The sequence below is a fragment of the Octopus bimaculoides genome, chromosome 13 (genome assembly GCF_046866305.1).
Source record: "Octopus bimaculoides isolate indiv1 chromosome 13, ASM4686630v1, whole genome shotgun sequence".
NCBI classification, from domain to species: domain Eukaryota; kingdom Metazoa; phylum Mollusca; class Cephalopoda; order Octopoda; family Octopodidae; genus Octopus; species Octopus bimaculoides.
Window position 1 is genome coordinate 1582739 of NC_142940.1, and position 12056 is coordinate 1594794.

General features: G+C 38.3%; 1 protein-coding gene across 2 annotated transcripts in view; it reads left to right on the forward strand.

Annotated features, from left to right (window-relative positions):
* Positions 1-12056, forward strand: part of LOC106868072 (uncharacterized) — a 73461-nt gene that overhangs the window by 4820 nt on the left and 56585 nt on the right. The window lies entirely within an intron of this gene.

Genomic DNA, 12056 nt, shown 5'->3' on the forward strand with positions numbered 1-12056 from the left:
TGGTGATATGTCGAAATAGTTTAACATGATTTATTCCTGCTGTTGATAGAAAAAAGGATGAAAGCCTCGGCTTTAGATGGTCTGCTAGTTTACTTTCTGAAATATCTCTATATGTGAAATAATATTTCTGTAGTCTTTCGGTTTATGACCACAAAATGAAGATGGAAAATATTATAGTAAGCAATCGGCATTAAAAGAATCGAAATTTTGAGAACAAAATAGTATTTAAAAAATATATTAAAAATTTCAAAGGCTGTTATGCATTTTTGTTTTTGGCAAAATCGTAATTTCCGTTGAGGAAATCAGGAATCCAAAGGAATTTTTGGAGGTAACAAAAAGGGTGCAGTGCTTCTTCAACCAGTCCGCCAGGACTCTACCCATTTGGGTCAATATTTCCACTTTCATTTTATGGCAACAAACCGAAAATCTCTCTCTCTCTCTTGATATATTATATATATATATATATATATACTTATATGTATATGTCTGTATGTATATGTATGCGTGTGTGTGTGTGTGTGTGTGTGTGTCCATGTTTATGTATGTGTATATATGTATGTAAGCATGTATACATACATACACACACAAATGCGTGTGTATGTACATATATATGTTGTTAACTTACTGGTGTGTTTACAGTGTTTCATTGCTTCTATGGTGAACTTTAGAATCTATGTCTATAGATTTAACTACCATTGCCCTCCAACATATTACATTAGACATATTGTTTACATTCGTCCTAACACGGTGCAGGCTAATAAATCCATAGCTATGTTCTGTAACACGCTATAGGCCAATAGACCTATAGTTATGTTCTATAGTACACTATAGGCTAACAGAACGATAGTTATGTCGTTGTTAACACGCTGTCCCTGTTGTAGAACCTTCTGCATATTATTACACAGTGTACGGTGACATTGTTTATATTAAGTGTAAAACATCAATTTGTTAGAGTTTGACCCAAGTCACTTGGTCGTTTTCTCTCAGTGTCGATGTGACGGTGTTTACAGTAAACACTGGAACACGATTTCTTCCCTCCCTCCCTCCCTCCCTCCCTCTCTTCCCCTCTCTGTGTGTCACTCTGTCACGGGATTACTAAATGCTAAAGGTCTAAATCAGGGGTTCTCATCCATTTTTTTTTTAATCTATGGACCCCTTTGATTACTATTTTATTCCAATGGACCCTCAAAGCCATTCGATGTTTAAAAACTAGTTTTATAGAAACTTCTTTCAAAATTCCTATTTTGTTTTTCACACATTCACTTGTGTTGGTTCAACAATGTGAAGTGTCAAAGAAAGGAACCTTAGCTGTTTCTTTAAGACATACCAATACGTACATCAAAAGCAACAATTTTTCAGGGGCTCTTAAAATATTATTGTGGACCCCCAATTCACTATTTTGCTATGTGGACCCCACTAAAATCTTCGATGACCCCACCTCCCACAGGGGCCGTATGGACCTTTGTAGGGAACCATTGGGCTGAACCTTTAGCATTTAAACCGACCATATCCAGCCAGAGTAATCTACCTGTTTTATGTTCAAATAAACCAGATCCGGCCTCTCGTACCTATCGAGCAATGTCAACCACAACATCGAAATTTCAAAACAATATGAGAAAGCATTGATTAATTAAAAAACAATGAGAAGAAATAAGCATCACATTTGACAGAGTAATGTTAATGCCAATGGTAAAGGGTTTAGAGCGGAGTTTCTCATAAGAAGGATACCTGCGAACAGGGCCATTGAGGAGGGCGACGGGTTCAGTCGGTACATCGGTCCAGGCGTCGGAGATCCAGGGAGGTACCCGCGGTGTCTATGCGTTTGCTAGTTAGATCAGACGAAAAATATACCTCCTCCAACCCCCTCCTCTTTAATAAGAAGACGACATAGGGTTTGCTACATCTGTATAGTTCTTCTTTCTTCGCCATAGGGTTGGACAAATTTACAAAGATTTAAAACCCTCTGAATTTTATTAAACATTGTCACTTGTTAACCTTTTAAAAATCCTCATATCTTTACGGGAACCCCAGAGTTATTCCAGTTGTCTACTCTTCGGTTTTAGGAATTTTAGTCCTTTTATGATGCCTGTCCATTCAAACGCTAAAATTGCTTACAATATTCCTACACCACCTTCACCAAAGTGTCGAAATCCTCCTCCTCCTCCTCATCATCGTCATCATCATCATCATCATCGTCGTCGTCGTCATCATCATCATCATCATCATCATCAATGGTTGAATTGGGTGCCAGGTAAGAGCTAAAATCTGCTGTCATCCAAAGAAACTGCTGCTACTGTTGTTCGTCGATATTGACAAATGTTAATCCAAAAAACTTTATGACTTTAAATGACAGGAGTTAATGTGAAAGAAGGTGTGAAAAGTGATGCGTTTCGGATAACTTTCCTTCTTCAGAGAAATACACCTTCGCACACATAAGCACTCACACACACATACGAGCGCGCGCGTACACACACACTCAGACACACACACACACACACACACACACACACACGTCATTCGCCTTGGCTCCCCCGTTTTATCAGCACAGTATTTTTCTTTTGTCTCCGAAGAAGGTCAGGTTTGCTAAACCTGGGAAGTTTCTCTCCTCACAATAATTTATTCAGTTATTTATATCTACGAAGCATCGTTTACCATTCCAACTTCAAAGCATGTTTATAATGTAGTTTCAATTTACAAATGGATAATAAAGCACAGAACAGCAAACTCAATCATAAAGCATGTCTATGTACAAACTATTTGCCCTGTATCTACACTCCATGTATACAATATTTACACTGTGCATGCGCTGTATTTATATTGTATGTGTACCGTATGCATCTCGTATTTACACTCTATGTACGTTTATTTATGCTGTGTGTACATTATATTTACACTATAAGTACTCTGATTAAAGACAATACTGGTTCCATTTTATTCTTAATTCCTACCATTCAGTCTTTACTCTGTCTCCTGTACACTTCCTCAGTCTATATCCTCCACATGTCTACACACATCTATATACACTCAATTGTTCTATACCTTCCTCCTGTCTATAATTTGTAATCTATTATAAATCTCATATCTTAAGTTACACATTTATATAACTTCTCTTTATACATCCGCTCTAAGTTATTCATTCATATACACTCGCTTATCCTATTCTCTTGAGAGGGAGATTAACAGAATCGTTAAAGTATCGACTAAAATGCTTTGCAGTAATTTTGCCGACTCTTTATGTCCAGAGTTCGAATTATATCGAACAGCTTTGTCTCTCATCTACCCGGGGTCGATATAAGCAACTGATCTTCTTACCAAATATTCCTGGCCTCGTATATCTATGTTAAAAGCAATTATATACCCCACCAAGTTACTCCTTTATACATCCCTATATAACCAAAGCACACCGTGCAATAGAAACATGAAACCGATCCCTATTTGTGAAAATTACACATAAACCTTAAGGTTACAAGCATAAACCTAGTCCACGACTAGCCTTGCACTCTATTATTCAACCCTCAACAGTCAATTAGACTCCCATCCCAGAACTAGACCCTCACCCTACTACTTGGTCCCTTGCTGACAAGGCTCTGAACTAGTCCATTACGCAGTAACTAGGCTCCTAACCGACAACTAGACCCCCTACTTCAAAACTAGTGCCTTAGTCCATTAACAGACCCCTATCCCACAAGTAGTTCTCTATCCTTTACCTAGAATCATTCTCTAACTCATAAACCTCGACAATGCTCCTAACTCAGTTCCCTACAACATTGACATTCGACATTACAACTCAATCCCTATTCTCGTAGATCCCTCTCTAATTACTGATACCCGACAATTAATCTCTTACCCTGCAGCTAAAACCACTTTTGAGAAATCCGTATAAGTCCCTTTATATACTTCTAAACGGTCAGTTAAATTCAAAGATGATCACCAGAGACTAAGGTCTGGAGAGGCAGTGCTGGTTGGTCAGTATCAAAGTTTGGAATGGTCAGCATCAACAACTGATCAGTCAGCATGGAAGATCTGACCGGTCACTATGGAAGATCTGACTGGTCAACATGGAATGCTGGACAGGTTACCCTGAAAGCCCGACTACTTTGCCATGAGTGGCAGGACTGGTCAGTATAGAAGACCAAATTGGTCAACAGGAGTGGCTGTGTGGTCAGTAGCTTGATTACCAACCACATGGTTCCGGGTTCAGTTCCCCTGCGCGGCACCCTGGGCAAGTGTCTTCTACTATAGACTCAAGCCGACCAAAACCTTGTGAGTGGATTTGGTAGACGGAAACTGAAAGAAGACCGTCGTATATATACTACCCACATTTTATTATTTCTGTTGAATGTATCGGTAACTGTTGTTCGGAGTACACAGCAGCAACAGCAACAACAACGACAACAACAATAACAAAATTTTCCTGAAAACCAAAACCAAAACCAAAAGATAACCAAGAGAAGGGCAAGATGCTAGCCCCAGCTGGAATGGTTTTTCATGAAAGACTTTCTTAATCAGAAATAACTTAAGGTTAAACAACAACAACAACATCGTTTACAGCAACGATTTATATACAACACACTGCTATTGTATAACTCACACTACCATTATACACACCCTTACATTTTCTTATTATACACTTTGACACTTAATTATTATACACACCCATCACGGTATAAATATAAACACGTGTTACTCTGTTTAGTTACACAGTATATGTATGTATGTATGTATGTATGTATGTATGTATGTATGAAAGCATGTACGTATGTATGCATGTATGTATGTATGTAGGGGGTGTATATGTATGTACATATATAAATGCATATATACATACACACACATACACACATACATCATATTCGTACATCAGTAAACACATATACTGGAACAGACACCCCCTCCCCCATATATATTTATCAATAAAAATACAAGTAAACAACTTCATTAATATTGAAATAGATTCACCTTTTCCGTACATTTTCACAATGCAATTGTACAAAAACTGTTACAACTGTTTGTTTGTTTGTGTGTTTGTGTGTTTTGTGTGTGTGTGTGTGTGTGTGTGTGTGTGTGTGTGTGTGTGCGTGTGTGTGTGTGTGTTTGTGTTTGTGTGTGTGTGTTTGTGTGTGTGTGTGTGTGTGTGTGTGTGTGTGTGTGTGTGTGTGTGTGTGTGTGTGTGTGTGTTCAAAGTTAACGAAGTGAATAACAGCACAGAAAAGAAAGAACGAAGCGTGATTATTGGGTTGTCTTTTGGTGAGAAATTAAGGGAAGTGGTTGGGTGTGTGTGCGAGTTTGTGTGCCGTTGACGTTTTGCGTGTAAGATCCTCTTCAGGAAGTTCGGCAGTTATACAGAAATAAGAGAATGGAGAAAGGAAGGAAAAGCATAACGGGGAAATTGTTGCAAGTGACACAAATAGAGTGACCGGAAGTGACAAAGAAGGAAAGAGGTTTCATGCTTGTATACATACATACATACATACATATATGTATATAAACGCGTCTGTGTATCCGTTATTAATAGTAAGAAGCGAAAGGAAAGTACCCAATATCGTTTATGGTTTGGTTAAAAGCTAATACAAGTAGCACATTCCATTTCTGTAGTCTACATTATGTGTTATAAACTCTTTAAGCAGATCAATAGAACTTGATCTGAATACTTTGCCCACTTGAAATATAATTGGACTCTCTAATATACTTGGAAGTTTTGCATGGAGTTATGTTTCCTCCCCACCTCTCTTGGTTAATTGAGAGAAAGCTTATTTAATGACTTAGCAATGCTCTCAGAATTATAATGATGTCCATTTTGTTGAAGTCAACTGAGAAGGAGTCTGTATAGTTTAGAGCTTTGTCTTCGTACTGTTGTTTGTGAAGGTTGTAATTGTATGTCGCCCTCTGCTCCCACTCGCTAGAACACCGATCCTCTGAAATATCCTCCCGGCTTAAGGTTTTCTTGTAGGTGTGAATATGCGCTGACATGAAACTCTTCTCCCTCGGTGGGCCTGTAAAGGTCCTGCGCAATGTCCCGTCTTCTAGGCAAAAAAAACAAAAAAACCCAGAAGACAAAGCCTCTCTTCAAAGTCTGTTCTGTAAAGCTGGCTCCACGTTGTTCATGGATTAGAGACGAGACTGCAAAATATACATTCGATGTGGTTTCTGTCTAAGCTTTTAAAAAAATTGTTATATTTTGTGATTTGTACGTCTACCTGGTTAAATGATGGGGAAATCTGTGAATGTAGAAGAAAGCTTGCATGGGGATTAACTTACTGAATGGTCCCAGTTTGCTAATCACTTGGTTTGGGATCTCAACTTTTGGGCGATCGCAAAGGCATCGTCATGATAAGCAGCGTATTTTGAGGTTTCTTTTTATACCTTTCGGAATCCATCGCTCTCCAGGCCTGTCCACAGTTGATTTCTTTCAGAAATAGAGACAAATAGACAAATAGACAAACTGACAAAAGAAAGGAAGTGAGGAATGAAACCAGAACAGGACGGTTGTTTCTTTTTTATCGACCTCGAAATGCTGGAAGTCAAAGTAGACCTCGACCTGATTTGAACTTGGGGCATATACACCCGGTACAATTACCACAAAGCAAATCGATCCGACTTCCTAATGACTCGGCCAATTCGGTAATGAACTTTACAGGAATCTGTTATAAATCTTGGAAATATCGCATCACCTTAAGTCTATCCTGTAACTACCCTAAACTTATGAACTGCGAGTAAATCTACAAATTATGGATTAGAAGGGATCACGATAATCCCACCAACACGATAGCTGTCTTCCCTCCGGTCCAACTTTCTTCCATCCATTGATTCAGTAAGCAACTGTGTAGAATTAATAATTTATTACTTATAGTTTTTCCTGTATTATTAACAGTGTTTTCGTGCCAAAATTTGCGTAAAACTTTGTTGTCGTATTTAGGACGAGGCTATCCCCTTTCAAACTTGATCTTCCGAGAGTGATTTCCATTGCCTTAAATATAGACTACTCTCATTGTTATGTCTGTGATATTGCGAGATCAATGCGGGGTTTGTGCTGTTGTCTGATAACATGCCATGGCTTTTTTTTGTGAGCTTCATTCAAACATGGCTGCCTGAAAACTTGTCAGGGTTTTCACAAAAGGAGTCTATTGGCATTTGCCAGTAATGGTTCCAGTCGACCTAATTAAGTCTGTCTGTTCGTCTGTTTCTCTATATGTATGTACGTGTATGCTTGCATATATATTATGTATGTGAGTGTATGCACATACATACATACATATATGTGTGTATCTGATATAAATATAGGTACATGTATATGCATATAAACATATATATATATATATATATATATATATATATATATATATATATATATACATACATATATATTGTATATATATATATATATATATATATATACATGCGTGTATATATGTATGTGCATATATGTATATATATATGTGTGTACGTGTGTGTATATGTATGTATATTTGTGCATGCATATAGGTTTATATACATTTACATACGCATGTGTATATATATATATATATATATATATATATATATATATGTATATATATGTATATATATATATATATATATATATATATATATATATATATATATATATATATATATATATATGCATATATATGTATGTATATATATATATGCATATAGAAATATCTATCTATATGTCGTACACAGACGCACACACAGACACACATACACACATATATATATATTTATATACGTTTACTATGTGCGAAGGTTTGGGTGTGTGTGTGTGCAATCGTGTGAAACCAAACTCTTTTTACGTTGGCCAAATGACAAAAGATTATTTGTGCTGAGGGAAGAAATTATCATTAATATATTATGACTATAATCAAGTTAGAATTTATTATGATTATTACTATGATTACTATTATTGTTGTTGTTGAATAAGTGCATGCCATCAAAGTGACGCTGGGGTACAAATGTATGAAACCCGATATACCCATCATGACCACCCGCCTGATAAGGGTACACCAGGCACGTGCATCACAACCATATGTGCGGGACATGGTGATCTCATATCAAGATAAACAGCACATCACCTTGCAGGTGGGGCCCAGTTAGAATTTTCTTCAGCTCGAGTAGCCCATCCACTCAAAAGGTCCCTGAATAAAAGTTGCTTAAGGATGATGAACGACACATGCTTCGATGCGAATTTTGGAGTTGAGTTCAGCTTTTAGCATGAGCCTTACTCTCCTATAATACTCCTGCCTTATTTTTTCCTTCATAGTATCTATCATGTTGCATACCCTCTCCTTCGTTTATCCCCAGGTACTTATAACTTTCTTGTGGGTCAAGCTCCTTGGCGGTAGTGTCGGTATCTAATTGAATGGAAGCTGTTTTCCTGAGCTTTCCTCTCACAAAAATTGCTTTAGCACACTTACCAAGACCAAAATCCATCCGGGTGTCATTGCTGTACTCTTTAACAGTTGTGAACAGCCCTACTAGCTCTTCGTCATTTCTAGCAAACAGTTTCAGATCGTCCATAAGAGAGAGAAGTGCTTCCTCCCAGTGACTTTCTGAAAAGGTAGGCAAATGTGACAAAACCAGTTAAAGTAATGGGACTTACTCTAAATATACACCTATAGATTGGAGGGTAACATTTGGGAGAGGGTTCGTGCCTTTGGTGGTCAGTGTTATCCTGGGTCTGTGGCGTTCCTTGATTGGTCCTAGTTGGAGTTCCTCCTATACCAAGAGGACTGCATCTTTCATGTTATCACATAGTTTCTAGACTATGTATACTTTCATCGCTTTTCTCCACCATCCCTATTTCCTTCTTGTCATCTTTTTATGCAAATCCTCTCGCAAATTGTAGACTGCCCTTCTAATGGGCTCCTCATCTATGCCCCTGTAGCTAATAAAAGAAATCATCATCCTCTATCCTCCCCATCTTTATTGCCTGGGCGTGGTATTCGCTGTTCAATCGGAGAAGGCTCTGACCTGGTTCTTCTCTCACTTCTCACATGAACGTGGATGGTGTGTGATGTGTGATGTGTTTGATGTGAGTGTGTTTGTGGCTGTGGGTGCAGATGTGTGTGTGTGTGTGGTGTTCGTACGTGCATATATACGCTGTATGGTGTATGTGTGTAGATATGTATGTAGATCCTCTAGAGATAAATAAATGATGAAAAAGGAAACACCTGGTTTACGAGACAAAACTACACTGGCTTTCTACTACGTTATATACCACAACACTTCACGCCACCTCAATATATATAGCACTCCAGTATAGGAAATCATTATATATACATTTACTACAACATACACACTGCCCACCACACTATCACAGTGTACGCACACACGCACACGCGCGCGCACACACACACACACACACACACACACACACACACACACACACACACACACACACACAGAGGCTTTTATTCTTTTTTGTTTCATTCATTTGACTGTGCCCATGCTGGAGCACCGCCTTTTAGTCGAAGAAATCGACTTCAGGACTTATTCTTTGTAAGCCTGGTACTTATTCTATCGGTCTCTGTTGTCGAACCGCAAGATTACGGGGACGTAAACACACCAGCATCGGTTGTCAAGCAATGATGGGAGGGACAAACACTGACAAAAAGACACACACACACACACACATCACACACACACACACACACACACACACACACACACACACACACACACATACAAGGACACAAACGCATGCCCACATAAATATACACACCTTAGAAGGACAGAATAGAGTAAGCGGAGCAAGAACACACACGAAAACAAAAAGTGTTGGTGAAGAGGTCACAGATGTGTGACGAAAGATTTCTGGACAATGGTCATCTGTTAGAATAATAATATAAGAAGAGTATTAAACGAGTGAAGAAAAAATAATATATAGTGCGTGGGTTTATTTGACAAAACAAAAACAAAATGACCATCCCGAAATACAACAATATATATATGTATATGTGTGTGTGTGTGTATTTATGTATGTGTATACATACACCTACACACGCACACACATACATCAATCTGTATATATATATATATATATATATATATATATATGTGTGTGTGCGCTATTGCTGCATCCCCGTTCCCCCCACCATTCCATTCAGCTGATACAAATATTTCCCCTTCTAAATTAGTTCCATTGCCAAACAGACAGGGAAACCCCAATACCATGTTTGATCATCTGCCAGCATTGATTACACTCATTCCCCTCCTCTTCCTCCCCTCCCCTCTCCCCTCTCCTCTTCCTCCTCTTCCTCCTCCTCCTCCTCCTCATCATCATCACCACACTACCACGACGACGACCACGAAGACGACCACCACCCCACGCTTTTAAATAAGCTGTTTATTCATCGAATAATTGTGTAAGTGGCTGAATACACCCCATACAAGAATACCTATCTTTAATATATAATAATAATAATAATATTAATAGCAACAGCAATATTTTTAGTGAGAATAATAATTGCTTCCAATTTTGGTTGAAGGGCAGCAATTTTATGAGGGTGGGTGGGAGCTAGTCGATTGCATCGACCTCGGTGCTCGACGGGTGCTTTATTTCATCGACTCCAACAGTATGAACGGCAAAGTCGATCTTGGAGGTATTTGAATTCAGAACGTAAAATACCGCGAGAAATGTCCCCTATCTATTTCTTTCTTTGGCTGTGTGAATAGATCTTTCCCGACTTTTCTCTAAACACGCAGCAGAACGATTCGTTAAGGCCATAGGACTCACCTGAACTACTGAATAAGTTCATCATAATTTAAACACCAACAAGAAAAAAACAAAACCAACAACTCCCCCCACCTCACAAAAAATAAATGACAGGTCAACAGAGAAGCCTCCACGCGCTGTGTCCGACCAGTTGGGAGGAGTTATGACAAATCAAACTTTGTATGAAAAAAAAGGTAAGACCTATTGGCGATGCAGTCTTGGATACATGTCTGAAAAAGAAAGAAGCTGCTACACTCACATGAGAGCGCCTTCGATCATTGAAGATCTAGTCAAGGTTGACCTGGGGTTAAACAACAACAACAATAAAGAGCAACAAGAACAGCAGTAACAACAACAAAATCAACAAAAATGTGAAGATACTTTTGGTGAATTGAGTGTGAAATTGCTAGTTTTTCGCTCAACGTCGACATCTGATAGCAGCGAATATTTAAATGGGCCACTGTCGAGAAGTGATATCGCAAGAGGAAATCCTAGATAAGAATTTAGATATTTCTTTAAACAAACAGTATCAGCATCTTTTAATGAATATGAATCCCCTTTTGAGGGTCCTCCGGCAAGTAACCATCGAACTATTTATAGCTTTTACTAAACACTCCAATACTAATATAATGAAACATGAGACGCCATTGAAAATTACATCCGCGAAGAGACTGAATAAACTTGGCAATGGGTATGTGTATGTGTATAAGGGTGTATGTGTGTGTGTGAGTATGTGTATTGTGTGTATCAATGAAAGTGTTTGAGAGTGCATGAGTGTGTGCGTGTATCTGTGTAAGTGTTTGTGTGTGTACGAGTGTGCATGTGTATATGTAGGTGTGTGTGTGTTTGTGTGCTTATGAATGTGCATATATGTATGTATATACGCATCTATCTATCTATCTATAATATGTGGAGTTCCATATATATATATATATATATATATATATACACACACGCATTCACACGTGCACCTACAAACGCACACTGGCACCACAAAGAACATCATCTTGTGTCGCCTTCGAGCAATCTTAGTTGTGATCGATCAGACATATCTTCGATTATAGATATTCCAGCCATGACCATCCCTTTTAGAGACATATATGACTAGATTATCTGTTCTTTTCTCATTTAAGGCACTAGTGTATGATTTGAGGGAGTATTGGTTACTATTTATAGCAGGTCGAGCAACTACATAGAGGTTCCGTTGTTAGTAGATGAATAGTATTTGTTGAATTACCAGGCGATAATCCATAGTGGATTCTCTGCGGGTGTAATCCTACCCGAAATAAAATGTATCTGGCTTCTGCTAAATGCTGTTGAATCTAGATCTAAATACCGACAT